This window comes from Pelophylax lessonae, assembly GCF_965119305.1.
Source record: "Pelophylax lessonae genome assembly, chromosome: 3".
Lineage (NCBI taxonomy): Eukaryota > Metazoa > Chordata > Amphibia > Anura > Ranidae > Pelophylax > Pelophylax lessonae.
In genome coordinates, this window is record NC_138770.1 from 330,605,404 (window position 1) to 330,621,724 (window position 16,321).

General features: G+C 42.4%; 1 protein-coding gene and 1 pseudogene across 3 annotated transcripts in view; one reads left to right on the plus strand and one right to left on the minus strand.

Moving 5' to 3' along the window:
* LRRC1 (leucine rich repeat containing 1) overlaps positions 1–16,321 on the plus strand; it is a 682,152-nt gene that overhangs the window by 555,981 nt on the left and 109,850 nt on the right. The gene's annotated exons all lie outside the window — the stretch shown is intronic.
* Positions 1–16,321, minus strand: part of LOC309550521 (sorting nexin-1-like) — a 134,231-nt pseudogene that overhangs the window by 107,094 nt on the left and 10,816 nt on the right. The window contains exon 4 of the transcript in view: positions 10,771–11,064. The product of the transcript in view is annotated as a sorting nexin-1-like (transcript). The remainder of the gene's footprint in view (positions 1–10,770; positions 11,065–16,321) is intronic.

Genomic DNA, 16,321 nt, shown 5'->3' on the forward strand with positions numbered 1-16,321 from the left:
CTAATGACTTTTATGAGTGTCTGGTTAAAGCTTGTAGGAGGAGTTTTCACTCTACTCTGACTGTCCTATGAGGCTACAGGACTCTGACTTTCTGTCTGGACAGTGCTAATTGGCCCTAAGCTGATCACATACACACTCTCAAGAAAAAGAAAAAAACTCTCTAGCAATACACGCTAAACTGAGCATGTGCAGAGTGCCCCCAAGGCTCAGTTCTATCAAGAGATGGATTAGGAAATGTGGAAGAAGGGGAGGATCAGAGACAATAGGATTAAACAGCCTTTTTACACAACGTGAATGATTAACCCACACAAGGTGAATATTAACTTAGATTTCATAGTGAGTATAACAAGCATGCTTTACTACATATACAGACTGATTGTTGTTGGTTTAATAAGTGGAGTATGTAGTGGTTTTGTTTTTTGCTTGCAGTTCCAAAATGATCCCCCCAAGAGCTTGTTTATGATAGCCCTTTGCCAAAAATCTTTGTTTGAGGGTATCTGTTTGAACCAGAAAATCCTGTACCTGACTGCAAATTCGTTTAAGGTGTAGGAATTGACTATAGGGGGCTGACTTTATGACCATGACCTATTTTAAGAACTACCAAGAGGGATGAAGCCATTTCTATCTGAAGTTTAAATATGTACTTGTATGTATCTTCCCATTCTCCACAGTGATCCTCAGATCTAAAAGTCGATCCTCTGTTGGCTGGCTTCATTGCTCAAGAAAATCCTCTCATTGTTATCATTCAGTCCTCCAATGAAGCCTTCTGAGGAACTCTCCTCTCCATCCGAAAAGAGGAGGATGCCATCAATATACCTATTCCAGAGGACCAATTTGGGTCTCTGGTTGGTGTAAATGACATCATCCTTCCATTTGGCCAAAAAAAAATTTGCCATACTGGCAAATGTATCTGAATAATAGGAGCCCCCAAACCAAAAAAAGATTGTGTTGCATGGCAAACTGTAGAAATCCATATTAAAGTCGTTCTGTATATCATAGATACTGCTCCTGCTTCAAAAGGTTTTTTGCAGCCTTGTATGCCAGCTCGTGGGAAATAGTGGTGTACAAAGATGCCACATCTACCTTTCCTGGGTTGGTATCCCTCTTTTTATGCAACACTATTTAGAATATTAGGCCCCTTTCACACGGGCGATCCGATCCGCCTGTTAGTTTTTCAGGCAGACCTGATCAGATGCTCCATGCATCCCTATGGGGCAGCAGATGTCAGCGGTGACATGTCCGCTGACACCCTCTGCTCTCCGATCTTATCCTGTCCATGAAATCCAGATGGATGGAAACCCATCAGTCTGGTAGATCGGATGGGATCGGATCAGAATGGACAGGCGGTCCGTTCTCATCCGATCTCCCCATAGAGGACAGCGGGGATCTGACAGCTCCCTCTCCCCACACACAGCGGAGACGGAGCTGTCATCCGCCTGCTTAGCGGGGATTGGCGGATCAATCCCCTGCTGAGCAGAACAGACTCCGTCGGTGGTTGCGCCAGTGTGAAAGGACCCTTAATGGCATGCTTTGCATCATAATCGGGTGACCTGGTATGATCTTAGGGGGTAATCTCTCTGTAGGATATGTTTGGTCTGTCAGGTGAACCTATTTAGGGGTGGACAAATACGACTTTTCAGACTAATTCCACCTTAAGAACATACCAAATAAAATCCTCTATTACACACACCCCTAAAAACATATAGGTAATATCAAAAGAGGATTTGTTGGACACAGTTTCCAAGCACTATGCTAGATATAGCAAGAAGGATCCTAAAGGAACCTTATTTATGGGGATAGATAGGTGCACCACTCATTGAAGAGCCAGTTATATTAAAAGAGAAATGTTAACATTAGAAACAATTGGGATTTATGAACTGTGGGTGTTCTCTCCCCCCATGGACTTAACGTCGGTAATAACAGAGTACTACAGCAAGGTTTTTTTTTTTTTGGCAAAACAAATTCGATCATGTATGTATTGCATTTGTGTTGATTTTGTATGTAAATATACACTATTGGAGTGTTTTGGTTTCTCTTTCAGATATATTGATCCTTGGGAGAGGTGGTTACATGTGAAAGGTAGAGGAGTTTGAGCCTGGAGGAGGGCATACTTGTGTTACTAAGATGCATATGACCACTCAATCTTTTTGGGGGTCATTTGCCTCTGGTAAGTGCTCTTTTATGACACTGAGGTGGTGTGCATTCACTGAAAGGATTGTGCTTACAAAGGAGAACACAGAAGTTTCAGTGACACTTCATGGGGCTTTAATTTGCGTTTTGTGATTTTTGATTCACTGTACAAGCCTGATTCCAAAAAAGTTGGGACACTGTCCAAATTGTAAATAAAAACAGAATGCAATGATGGGGAAGATTCAAATTTCAATATTTTATTCAGAATACAACATAGACATATCAAATGTTTAAACTGAGAAAATGTATCATTTTAACTGAAAAATAAGTTGATTTTAAGTTTCATGGCATCAACACATCTCAAAAAAGTTGGGACAAGGCCATGTTTACCACTGTGTGGCATCCCCTCTTCTTTTTATAACAGTCTGCAAACGTCTCGGGACTGAGGAGACAAGTTGCTCAAGTTTAGGAATAGGAATGTTGTCCCATTCTTGTCTAATACAGGCTTCTAGTTGCTCAACTGTCTTAGGTCTTCTTTGTCACATCTTCCTCTTTCTGATGAGCCAAATGTTTTCTATGGGTGAAAGATCTGGACTGCAGGCTGGCCATTTCAGTACCCGGATCCTTCTTCTATGGAGCCTAATACCTAAGTTTAGGAATGCTCAAGTTTAGGAATAGGAATGTTGTCCCATTCTTGTCCAGGGCCGGACTGGGAATAAAAACCAGCCCTGGAAATAATTTCATACCAGCCCCATAGCATTATTATACCGGCCCAACAGCATTAAGCCATTTACGCCAAGAAAATTCTGGTTAAAAGTGGTGAAGGTGGAGCAATCCAGGGGGACCCCAGGAACTTTGGGAATGTGTGTGTGTGTGTGTGGGGGGGTAATGATATAAGGGGAGCCTTTATATTAATGCCCTCTTACATTATTGTATTCCCCTTCCCCCCTTACATCACTGACCCTCCCCCTTCAGACTTGCCTGATGGCGCTGTCCCTGACCTCTTCTCACCTTTTGCGCAAACCAATCAATATACGCCTATTGGGCCTTTTTGTCCTCCGCTAGTTGGGGGAGGGTGACATATCCTCAGTTCTGAAGGGTTCATGCTGGGACTTGCAGCTCTTCGCTTTAGGGAGGGTCACATCCCCCAAAAGTGACAGAGTACAAGTCCCAACATGAACCCCTCAGAGGTGAGGATGTGACACCCCCCCCAACTAGTGGAGGACAACAAGTCCCAACATGAGCCACTGAGATTTAAGAACGTGATCCCCCCCAAAAGTGCAGGACTACAAGTTCCAGCATGAACCCCTGAGATCTAAGGATGTGACCCCTTATATCTGACGGGTTCTGGGACTTGCAGTTCTTCACTTTAGGGAGGGTCACATCCCCCAAAAGGGACAGAGTACAAGTTCCAGCATGAACCCCTGAGATCTAAGGATGTGACCCCTTATATCTGACGGGGTCATGCTGTGACCTGTCATTTTTCACTGGTTGGGGGGCCGGGGGGGACACCTCTTCAGCGAGGGGTTCATGCAGGGACATTGGGACCTGTAGTCCTTCACTAGTTGGGGGGGCAGGGTGTGATACATCCTCAGCTCTGTAAGGTTCATGCTGGGACCTGTAGTCCTTCACTTTTGGGGTATAACATCAGCAAAGGTGAGGGACTACAAGTCCCAGCAAAAATTTCTGAGATCCATCCTTGTGACCTCCTCCTCCCATCCCTCTGCAGGTGTCATCTGCTTCGACCTCGTCCTGCCTAGCAAACACAATAAATAGACTTCTGCTCACTTCCAGTGCTTCCTCTTTCCAACCCACATCTGCAAGAGCTTCAAATCAGTTTTTTTTTATTTACCTGGTTACAGCAGACTCCCACCGCCTCGATACAGTACATCCCACCAGGCATCTTCTGGCTGCAGTGCCCACATCTTCTTTTCAAATGTGGCGGGCTCTCTAATGCTGATTGGCTGAGAGGTGGCGGGGTGGAGCAATTGTTGCAGCCGCAGAGACTTGGATTACATCGTCTCGGGCGGCTGGCTCTCGAGCATCTCCGGAACTGCGCATGTACAGTTTTGAGCCGAGCTGGTCAAAGGACGGTCGGTTTGTGTTCAGTTCACGGCTCCTGGGCGCAGGTCAGAAGGGGACTTTGACGCCCCTCCCCTCTGTGTCATCTCACGGCGCACCCGCTCTTCTTTCTACCCGGCCATCGTGACCCGCCCGGGATCGGTCCTGGGCAGGCACCGCAGCAGCTTCCCAGCCCCAAAGCGGCCCCAGGGCAGGCAGCCTAGCGGGAAAATTCCCGGTATCCCGCTAGGCCAGTCCGGCCCTGTTCTTGTCTAATACAGGCTTCTAGTTGCTCAACTGTCTTAGGTCTTCTTTGTCACATCTTCCTCTTTCTGATGAGCCAAATGTTTTCTATGTGTGAAAGATCTGGACTGCAGACTGGCCATTTCAGTACCCGGATCCTTCTTCTACGGAGCCATGATGTTGTAATTGATGCAGTATGTGGTCTGGCATTGTCATGTTGAAAAATGCAAGGTCTTCCCTGAAAGAGACAACATCTGGATGGGGCATAGGTTGTTCTAGAACTTGGATATACCTTTCAGCATTGATGGGGCCTTTCCAGATGTGTAAGCTGCCCATGCCACACGCACTCATGCAACCCCATACCATCAGAGATGCAGACTTCTGAATTGAGCGCTGATAACAACTTGGGTTGTCCTTGTCCTCTTTAGTCCGGATGACATGGCATCCCAGTTTTCCAAAAAGAACTTCAAATTTTGATTCGTCTGACCACAGAACAGTTTTCCACTTTGCCACAGTCCATTTTAAATGAGCCTTGGCCCAGAGAAAACGCCTGTGCTTCTGGATCATGTTTAGATATAGCTTCTTTTTTGGCCTATAGAGTTTTAGATGGCAACAGCGAATGGCACGGTGGATTGTGTTCACCGACAATGTTTTCTGGAAGTATTCCTGAGCCCATGTTGTGATTTCCAATACAGTAGCATTCCTGTATGTGATGCAGTGCCGTCTAAGGGCCCGAAGATCAGGGGCATCCAGTATGGATTTCCAGCCTTGTCCCTTACGCACAGAGATTGTTCCAGATTCTCTGAATCTTTGGATGATATTATGCACTGTAGATGATGATAACTTCAAAGTCTTTGCAATTTTTCTCAGAGAAACTCCTTTCTGATATTGCTCCACTATTTTTCGCCGCAGCATTGAGGGAATTGCTGATCCTCTGCCCATCTTGACTTCTGAGGGACACTGTCACTCTGGGAGGCTCTTTTTATACCCAATCATGTTGCCAATTGACCTAATAAGTTGCAAATTGGTCCTCCAGCTGTTCCGGCCTCTTATTGCTACCTGTCCCAACTTTTTTGGAATGTGTAGCTCTCATGAAATCCAAAATGAGCCAATATTTGGCATGACATTTCAAAATGTCTCACTTTCAACATTTGATATGTTATCTATATTTTATTGTGAATAAAATATAAGTTTATGAGATTTGTAAATTAATCCATTAATTTTTTACTCACAATTTGTACAGTGTCCCAACTTTTTTGGAATCGGGCCTGCTCACACTCCTGGATTCTACCATTACTTTCAGTCTCCATCTTCAATACATAAAAACATGCAATAAATTAGATTGAAGCTATACCAGAATTTTCTTGTGTGCTTTATCCTGCATACATACAGTATGAGTTATAGTATTGCCATCTTCTTAATTGGCTTAGCATGATAAGTAGTCTTTCTCTACACTTATCTGCATGAAAACATGTTAGCGCTCTATGTTTAGGTAACCCCACACAGAATATATACAGTGGGTACGGAAAGTATTCAGACCCCCTTAAATTTTTCACTCTTTGTTATATTGCAGCCATTTGCTAAAATCATTTAAGTTCATTCTTCTTCCTCATGAATGTACACATAGCACCCCATACTGACAGAAAAACACAGAATTGTTGACATTGTTGCAGATTTATTAAAAAAGAAAAACTGAAATATCACATGGTCCTAAGTATTCAGACCCTTTGCTGTGACACTCATATATTTAACTTTCCATTTCTTCTGATCATCCTTGAGATGGTTCTACACCTTCATTTGAGTCCAGCTGTGTTTGATTATACTGATTGGACTTGATTAGGAAAGCCACACACCTGTCTATATCAGACCTTCCAGATCACAATGCATGTCAGAGCAAATGAGAATCATGAGGTCAAAGGAACTGCCTGAAGAGCTCAGAGACAGAATTGTGGCAAGGCACAGATCTGGCCAAGGTTACAAAAGGATTTCTGCTGCACTTACGGTTCCTAAGAGCACAGTGGCCTCCATAATCCTCAAATGGAAGACGTTTGGGACGACCAGAACCCTTCCTAGAGCTGGCCGTCCGGCCAAACTGAGCTATCGGGGGAGAAGAGCCTTGGTGAGAGAGGTAAAGAAGAACCCAAAGATCACTGTGGCTGAGCTCCAGAGATGCAGTCAGGAGATGGGAGAAAGTTGTAGAAAGTCAACCATCAATGCAGCCCTCCACCAGTCGGGGCTTTATGGCAGAGTGGCCCGACGGAAGCCTCTCCTCAGTGTAAGACACATGAAAGCCTGCATGGAGTTTGCTAAAAAAACACCTGAAGGACTCCAAGATGGTGAGAAATAAGATTCTCTGGTCTGATGAGACCAAAATAGAACTTTTTGGCCTTAATTCTAAGCGGTATGTGTGGAGAAAACCAGGCACTGCTCATCACCTGTCCAATACAGTCCCAACAGTGAAGCATGGTGGTGGCAGCATCATGCTGTGGGGGTGTTTTTCAGCTGCAGGGACAGGACGACTGGTTGCAATCGAGGGAAAGATGAATGCGGCCAAGTACAGGGATATCCTGGACAAAAACCTTCTCCAGAGTGCTCTGGACCTCAGACTGGGCCGAAGGTTTACCTTCCAACAAGACAATGACCCTAAGCACACAGCTAAAATAATGAAGGAGTGGCTTCACAACAACTCCGTGACTGTTCTTGAATGGCCCAGCCAGGGCCCTGACTTAAACCCAATTGAGCATCTCTGGAGAGACCTAAAAATGGCTGTCCACCAACGTTTACCATCCAACCTGACAGAACTGGAGAGGATCTGCAAGGAGGAATGGCAGAGGATCCCCAAATCCAGGTGTGAAAGACTTGTTGCATCTTTCCCAAAAAGACTCCTGGCTGTATTAGATCAAAAGGGGGCTTCTACTAAATACTGAGCAAAGGGTCTGAATACTTAGGACCATGTGATATTTCAGTTTTTCTTTTTTAATAAATCTGCAACAATGTCAACAATTCTGTGTTTTTCTGTCAGTATGGGGTGCTATGTGTACATTCATAAGGAAGAAGAATGAACTTAAATTATTTTAGCAAATGGCTGCAATATAATAAAGAGTGAAAAATTTAAGGGGGTCTGAATACTTTCCGTACCCACTGTATATATATATATAAATATAGACAAATGTTTAGAGTGCTCTACTCTTGACAGTCTTTAGTGCCTTAGTTTCTGTTAGTAGTAATTAACCTGAAGCTTTCACTGCTCCATATTATTGACCACAGTCACCAATCCTAATAAACAATTATTGGTCTTTTTAGAGGGTCAGTATCTGTTTTAAATTGATGGTGTCAGTTCTTTATTAATGATTGACTATCCCTTTTCAAATTTACACATTGTCAATTTTAATTTATCTATTGTGCAAAAAGTAGAAGTACAGTAAATTCTAAATTATTGACACTAGTCTGTTAAAGTACTGTGTATCATAAACAACTACAATAAAAAAAAAATACTGTTTTTTTTTAATTTCTTCCAACCGTTTTTGCATACCAGTACTGCAGATTTCTTGCAGTCTCTTTGCAACCATGTTCTGTCTGTATTCATGCACTCCAACAATGGCTTAATGGCTTTTCTCAGGGCAGGTCTCCTGATGGTGAGAACAGTGGGCCATGCCGGTATAACTTTTGTTTTAGAGCCACTTGTAGTCTCCACCAGAGGCCCATGTGATAAGGTGACAACACAGAAGCACAGTTGGTAGACGGGCCTTGAGCTTTGTTACCATATAACAGGAAGTGTACAAACCAGGGCCTTCATGGCAAAATCACAATATATTTTTTTTTTCTAAATCATTTTTATTGGGTTTTAAACATAACAAAGAAGAAAAGAACATATTAATGTAATCAATCAAAAACAAATAAGGATATGCAATACAAAAAGGGAGAAAAGCAGTAAGCTCCACAACGGAGCTAAAGACCAAAAGGGTGCAGTGTACTTTAACTGCAAAGAGTACATGCCATAGTTTACTGTAATGTGCAAAAAAACATTCAAACACAGATATATCAAAACCGATATTGATTAGGAATACAATTACTTCATGTTATCATTCAAGGGTGATCCAATCTCCCCTACGGCACCCCATCGGGAACTAACTGTGTCACAGGGGAAGATGGGCCACCGCAAACAAAGAAGGAGTGACAATAGCACTAAGGGCTTAACAGCCCAGTCAGCTTTGCACATAGGTGTTCCAAACTAACCCTCTAGCATGAAATTGTTGCATGTGGTTTTCAGAGTATGCTATTATTTTTGCATATTCATATGATTCCTTCACCACTTGTTGAACTTTGGATTTCACTGCCCTTCCATTTCCTGGCAATAACTAGTCTTGCCGCAGATAGGATGTGTTGAATAACTGTCCTATGATGGGGTGGGTACCAGTCTATATCTATTCCTAGCAGGGCCTGTTCTACTCTTACCTTATTGAATATGCCCATAACTCTCGTGATCAATCTTGTAATAGAGGCCCAAAAGTTCCATAGAGATACACACGACCACAGAATGTGTAGTAGAGTTCCCACCTGTCCACACTGCCTCCAACACAAATTGGAGGCATTGCCATAATATTTTGCCAAGGAGTATGGAGCCCTATACCACCGCAGGTGGATTTTTTGCAGTCCCTCCCTAAAGTTGGTACATCTAGTCAAGGTGTGGTTTAGTTTATTGGCACGTTGCCATTGACTTTCTGTAAATGTCTTCTTTAAATCATTCTCCCATTTTAAATAGGGATTGGATTTTATAAATTATATTTTATCGTGTAGGGCAAGATAGAATTTGACTATACCTTTTGTGTGATTCTCGCTTTTGAAGCAGAATGAATATACAGATACAGGAATGGCTAAATGGCCCGAGTTAATGGAGGAGATTAATCTGGTAATTCTAAGGTAAGTTAGGTATTCTTTAGAAAAGGTAGGAAACCTAGCACATAGCTCCTCAAAGGGGAGTACGTGAGGCCCCTGCTTGAGGTCAGGTATCATTTCCAGGCCAAAAGATGTCCAATGCCTGACATCCAGGCCTGGAGAAAGAAGGGATAGGGCTTTCAGTGGAATAGGTATATAGTGTTGTTGGATATGAGCTCCCATATGTTTTAGAAAATATCTCCAAGATTGTATAATGGCAGATATCGTAGGATGTCGCGAGAGAGTATGGTGTTTGGTCAAAGGGATACACAGAATAATATCGGCTAAGTCATGTGGCAGGGCTTCCACCTGTTCTGTTTGTCTCCATAAGGGGGTTTGGGCTGGAATGCATCCAATGTACAGATTGAGTCAGAATAGCAGCTGCATGATAGTCTCTAATATCTGGCATCCCCATCCCCCCAGCCATGGTATGTTTAATCAGCAACCCTTGTGAGCATCTAGACCTCTTATCTTCCCATATAAACCTTGATAATAGGGATTGAATAGTTTTGTAAAATGCTGGTGGTATGTGGATGGGAAGAGCCCTAAAAAGATACAACAGTGTTGGAAGAAGCAACATTTTAAACGCTGCGTTCCTGCCTGACCATGATAAATAAAATGTACGCAGTCTACGGAGTTCCTGTGTAAGGAAAGGGATAAAGGGTTCAAAGTTGGCCTCATACAAGTCTGAAATGTTACTCGTTAGTTTGATCCCTAAGTAGTCTATGGAACCTTGACCCCAACCGTAAGGCACTGCTTGTTGGATTGTAAGTTTGGTATGATCGTCGATTGCGACACCAAGGATGTTAGATTTGGTGTCATTGACCTTGTAGTATGATATGGAGTGGAAATCATGTAGGACTTTTTGGACAGACGTTAAAGATAGGGATGGTTGAGTAATAGATAGGATCACGTCATCCGCAAAGAGTGAGATTTTATGTGTGGATTTTCCAGGTGTGAGGCCCTTAATCCCTGGGTGGCTCCTGATCCTTCCTGCTAAGAGTTCCATTAGCAACGCAAATACTAGGGGGGGCAATGGGCACCCTTGCCTCGTCCCATTAGTAATGAGGAACTTCTCAGAGAAAATCCCCTCTGTAAATATGTATGGGGATGGACAGGTGTATAAAGCCATAATCGCATCAAGCGCCAAACCCTCCAGTCCGAACCTTTTCAAGACCCTGTTCAGGTACCCCCAGTGTATCCTGTCAAAAGCCTTTTTCAGCGTCAAGTGACAGGAACACTGTTGGTGTGTGCGTGGACTCTGGTCCATGGTGGATAAGACCTATCATACGCCAAGTGGCGTCAGTTGCTTGTTGGCCAGACATAAAACCCGACCTGGTCCTGTTTAATCAAGGCAGGTAAATACTTAGAAATTCTATCCCCTAGGATTTTCGCGTAGACCTTCAGGTCCACGTTCAGCAAGGATATGGGTCTAAAGTTTTTCGCACAGTCAGGGGTCTTTCCTGGTTTCAGCAAAGTTACAACCGTGGCTTCCAACATTTCTGAGGAAAACAAGGACGAGGAGGCAGCTTTCTGGAACACTCCCTGGAGCTTTGGGGAAAGCACATGAACACATTTCTTATAATACTCAGAGGAGTATCGGCCTGGGCCGGGAGCTTTGTTCTTAGGAAGGGCTAAGATTGCTTTTGTGATTTCTGGAATAGAGAAAGGGCGGTTAAGGTCAGACAAGTTTGTCTGTGAAAGACGTGGTAGGGAAATTGAATTTAGAAATTCATCTATGTCGGGCTGTGTTGGTTACGGAGTAGACAAGCACCACATTTTTTTAATTAAAGCAGATTTTAAAATATTGAAAATTACTTTAATATGACATCAACATTGTATAACTTGTATGAGAATTTATTGATTTGTTTTATATATACGTTAGATTGTATGTCAGGGCAAAATAATAAAAAAATAAGTGGTACATTTTGCAATACATCTGTAGCAGGCATTCTCCCCTTTACAATTGTTCATTAGAATGACTGTATAACATTTTGAAGGAACTCGGCTCCATCTAGTGGCCAAACTGCCACACTGCAGCTTGATGATTTTCATCAGACACTACGATACCCACAATTCAGTTGGAACACCAGGGTGCATTGCTTCACCGCACAGCCTTTTGGGGGAAGCTTTATAAAGGAAGGGAGGAGCCAGGCTCTCTCTCTTGTCTCCACACACAACAGCTAGAAGGAAGCAAGTGCTGTGGGCTGATGCTGTGGACTAGGCCTGAAGCCTGGGCCTGAAGTGACTGAGTGGAAGCATTTCATCTTCAGTAAAGGAGCCTTCCCAGAGAACCCATTGATGCTCTGCAGAGACTGGAGTTGCCCACATCTAACCACAAGCGCGGCTGGTGACAGAAATTGGAGGTGGAGAGCTCCTGAAGAAAGAGGCTGTTTGGTGAGCAGGGCACATGCCCAAATCTGATTCTCGCTTGGGAGAAAGTAACTTTAGCCGGTGCTAACTACACTTCAGATAGTACGCAGTACACTCAGCGGCCTAGTGCACCTTCCAGGAGACTAAGCATTTAAACACAAGTACATAAGGTGTCAGGGGCCTATATATGCACCACTAAGAAGATTCATACGCCCAATTACGCAGTAACATTGCGGGTGATTGTGACCGTTTTTTCTCACCCTTTTTGAATATATATCCTTACTTTTGGATTACAAATAGCTTGTGCACCAACGATTGCTAGCGAAGATTCCAAACCAAAAGGAAGGAACTGTGTGTGGGATTCAAATAGGTTCTGCCTACCTAATACAAGAGACTAGACGTGTGTAAAGTATAGCCTGAATTGGGTAAAAGAAAGCCTATGAGTTATCTTTTAGTTGCATAAGTATACAAAAATAGCTATCTTAATCATATTGTTTATTATTGTGTCAATAACTTTATCTTTCTTAGTTGACTCTTGTGATGTCTTTTGGAGTCAACTTGTACTTTAACTCTCAGTAAAGCTACTTTGGTTAAGCAAAAGTCTGTGTGTTGCACCTTGTGTCACCCAGAGGGACTGCGGCTGGAGAAAGGTAACAAGTTATTATTACTTATTGGGGTGATACATCCTGAACTGTGTTCTCCTGTAGCCATTTGGTATTATAGTCCCATTTCATGTCAGTTGTGCCTAGGGAGGGTTCGAGCCAATTTCAGGGGTTGGTAGGCAGGACGTAGACCCAATAATCTAATCAGCAGCTCCTGCGGGGGTGGTGCTACACATCTCTTGTGTTTTATCTCTTTAAAGACCTTAAAAGTACAGAACATTACCTGTTAATATTGATAAACATGCACCTAACTTCTTATGTCCTGCTGTGGATTGACAACACCGTGATCCTACCATACTGGAGTTGCAAGTAATGGTGTTAGCCCTGTCCAGTTTTCCTTCTCAGAAATACAGATTTCCTCCTGCCTTCTTATCTCCACAACAAAATAAGGGAGGGGGGAATTGTAGTTTAAGGACGTAAGCTAGGAATAGCTGATTGGTTTCCTTTCAACATAACATGGTAACATGGACAGATATTAGCATGTAAAATGTTTACTGTTCAGTCCAGCAGAAATCCCTAAAGCAAATTTTTTTTTTACATTTTGGATAGAGTACAAGAGGGTTATAACCCTTTTCAGATTTTTTTTTGCCATCTGTGTGCTATTGGGGAGATTTACCTTCACTTCCTGTTGCATAGCAAAATAGGAAGTGAGAGGAAATCACTTCAAATTAGGGGAATTGCTTTGGGCCCTCAGGGTAACCAGAACTAATTGCACAAGAGATCAAGATTTTCAAAGGCGTGCAAGAGAGCTGCAGATAAGACTTCCTAAATGTGGCTACAGTCAAACTTGTCTTAAAAGGGCTTTTAATAGGGCCAAACCAAAAACCAGGTACTCCCTTATTCATTCTAGGAGAAGGAATGCCCAGGCACAATAAACTAGGTTCATTCCTTCAGCAGCATTCTCATTTACAAACAGTTGAGCCCAAATCCTATGCCAACATAAACAAGAGCGAAATCCCTGAGGGTTTATTAACTAGGAGCCATCTTCCTAAAGGGATTAGATCACTACAATAAGGACTCAGAGTATGTGGCACCTTTATATAGTGTGGGGCGTGGACTTAGCCCCTGAGCCATGATGGCTAAAGGCAGCCTGTGCATGCTTCAGGTTAGGTGCATGCTTTGGCCAATCACAAGCACTTAATGCACTGCAATGGCGCAGTGTATTATGGGGCGCTCTGCGGCAAGTTCGCCCGCCGATGAGACAAATACACAAATACCCGATGTTCGAGTCAAACTTATGTTCGACTGGAACATCCAGCCCATCACTATTTAGCACACAGCACTTTAATATTATTTGGGACTTTTTAGAATATATTTTTATGAACACATATATGAACTTGTTTTGGACTGTCTTTGAGTTTTATGTTAATAAAATAGTTTTCTTTTGCATTTGCACTTTTCCATTTAGTTGTACAGTCACATGAACTTTGTGTAATTTTTATGAATTTCCCTATGTATTAGTTTCTGTGAAGCACTTGTATTTTGTATCTGTTGACAGCGCAACATATTTAAGTTTATTATAGTATCTAAATAGCCCAATGGTCCATGAAGAACACGTTTTTTATAGATAACGTCTTAGGATCTGAAAGGGCACTGCTGAGTGAGAAAAACAACTCGGGAATATCATATTGTATCATCAGCAGTCATCAAGGTAGACTGAATAGGCTCCTTCACAACTTTTTATTAGGGGCCGACAGAGGTCTGTGTCAGCAATGCTTGCAAGATAATGCTGAATGCTTTCTGTATCTGCCCTCATGATCTACTTCTGCTATATTTTTATTTGTATTTTTAATATACAAAACTTTGAAGATCAGCATTTTTGTCTTGTGATTCTGCCTTCTGCTTGAGCTTAGTCTCAGGGTCGGGACACATTTCCTAACAAAACAAAATAGAATTTGAGTTAATTCTGCTGTAGGAAGAGCATGGTAGAAGTTCTGAAAATGTAGAGACATCTGTGAAAGGTGGGTTTTCCTGCCATTTGGGGATATAGCAGCACCGTTTCTTAGAAATCTTTCAACAAACATAATTTATTATTACATTTTCATTATTATACATGCCTAATACATTATACATATTCCAAACAGCTGTGTTTTGGATATTATTTGATATATTTGAATTATTTCCTGCCAGAATCTTGAGATCACTGGACAAAACCACATACTATGTATAAAGTCTGCCCGCTTAGCACTGCATCTCAAACATTTAGGAGATGCAATGCTTTGCATAGCATAAAGTCTACTTGGAGAGAGATATGATTGATGTAGCATATATACATTACAATCTAACCGTACAATCGACTTTAGATTTACCAAGACTATGTAATATAGGGGCCTACCTAAAAAATCCAATCAATTTGTAACCAAACATAGAGACCCTTGTACTAAATACTTGCTGGTAGATTTATAGTAGATGGTACAGTCAGATTGTAACATGTGATTTGAGATGTACATCTTTATTTCGAGGGTTATTGCTGAATGGAAGCAATCTAGAAAATGCTATGTAAGGCAGCTGGACTGTTAATGTCATGATTTATAGTGTTGATTCTTTATATTTTACTTGCTTAACAGTTATGTTCCAGCCAAGATGTTTAAGTGGAAATACATTTAATGGTGTGGTTATGTAATGTAATGTTGCTGTGGATAAGAGACAGGGGCATGTGTGTCAATGACTGCACTGTCCTTATTTTCCTGGGTTGTGCACACAGTGGTCATCATGGACATTCTACTGCTGCTTTGCATTGGCTGTCAGTAGTGTAACAGCAAGTAATTTCAAATGCAAAGCCCAAAGAGTTCACAGTTAATAAATACATTTCACACAAGGCAGGACAGGCTAAAGACTAACTATAAGAACACATTAAAGCACTTGCTGATAATCAGATAACCTTTTGCCTAAATACATGAAATCAGTAAAAAAGCTTTTGTGATTGACTTTCAGTGCTTTAGACAGGGTCAAAAATGGGATGTAGTGGAATACATAATGTAAACTAGGTTCCTGGTGTGTAAAATACCTGAATTGACTAAACTGGTTTTCTACTTTGATTTGCATATGGTAAGTTCAGAGTTTAGCATGGAATGAGTCCTGGGGCTGCATGACATACGGTGTTTCCCCGAAAATAAGACCTAACCTGAAAAAAAGACCTACTGGTATTTTCGGGGAGGGCTGCAATATACTGTAAGCCCTACTCCAAAAATAAGCCCTAGTTTAGTGTTTGTAAAGTCCTAGAATCCACTTTATTACTGTTTTATATAATGTCCAGTGTGTTTCAGTAATCTAATTGTGTGAAATACCTGCAGTACAGCACCGCTCGGCGCTCAGCTGATCTCCCGCTGCTCTCCTTCTCTTCTCATAGCTGTCAGTGGGGGATCTCAGCCCCTCCCCTCTGCAGTGTTCAGAGCTGGTCCCGGAAGCGCCAAGTATTATATTATAATTGTGTGAAATACCTTCATTACAGTGCCGCTCGGTGCTTCCGTGACCCCCAGCTGTCAGCGGGGGAGAAGAGAAGGAAGAGCAGCGGGATATCAGCTGAGCACCAAGCGGTGCTGTACCAAAGGTAATTCACACAATTATAATATAATACTCAGCGCTTCTGTGACTGGGTACTGCAGAGGGGAGGGGCTAAGATCCCCCACTGACAGCTATGAGAAGAGAGGGAAAGCAGAGCGGGAGATTAGCTGAGCGCTGAGCGGCGCTGTACCGAAGGTATTTCACACAATTGGATTACAGAAACACACTGGACATTATATAAAACTGTAATAGAGTGGATTCTAGGATTTTACAAACACTTTTACTAGGTTCACACAGGAGATTACTGACAGGCAGGGAGGGAGAGAAGACAGCACATTATATGATAAGACTCACCCCGAAAATAAGCCCTACTGTGTCTTTTGATGCCAAAATTATTATAAGACCCGGGCTTA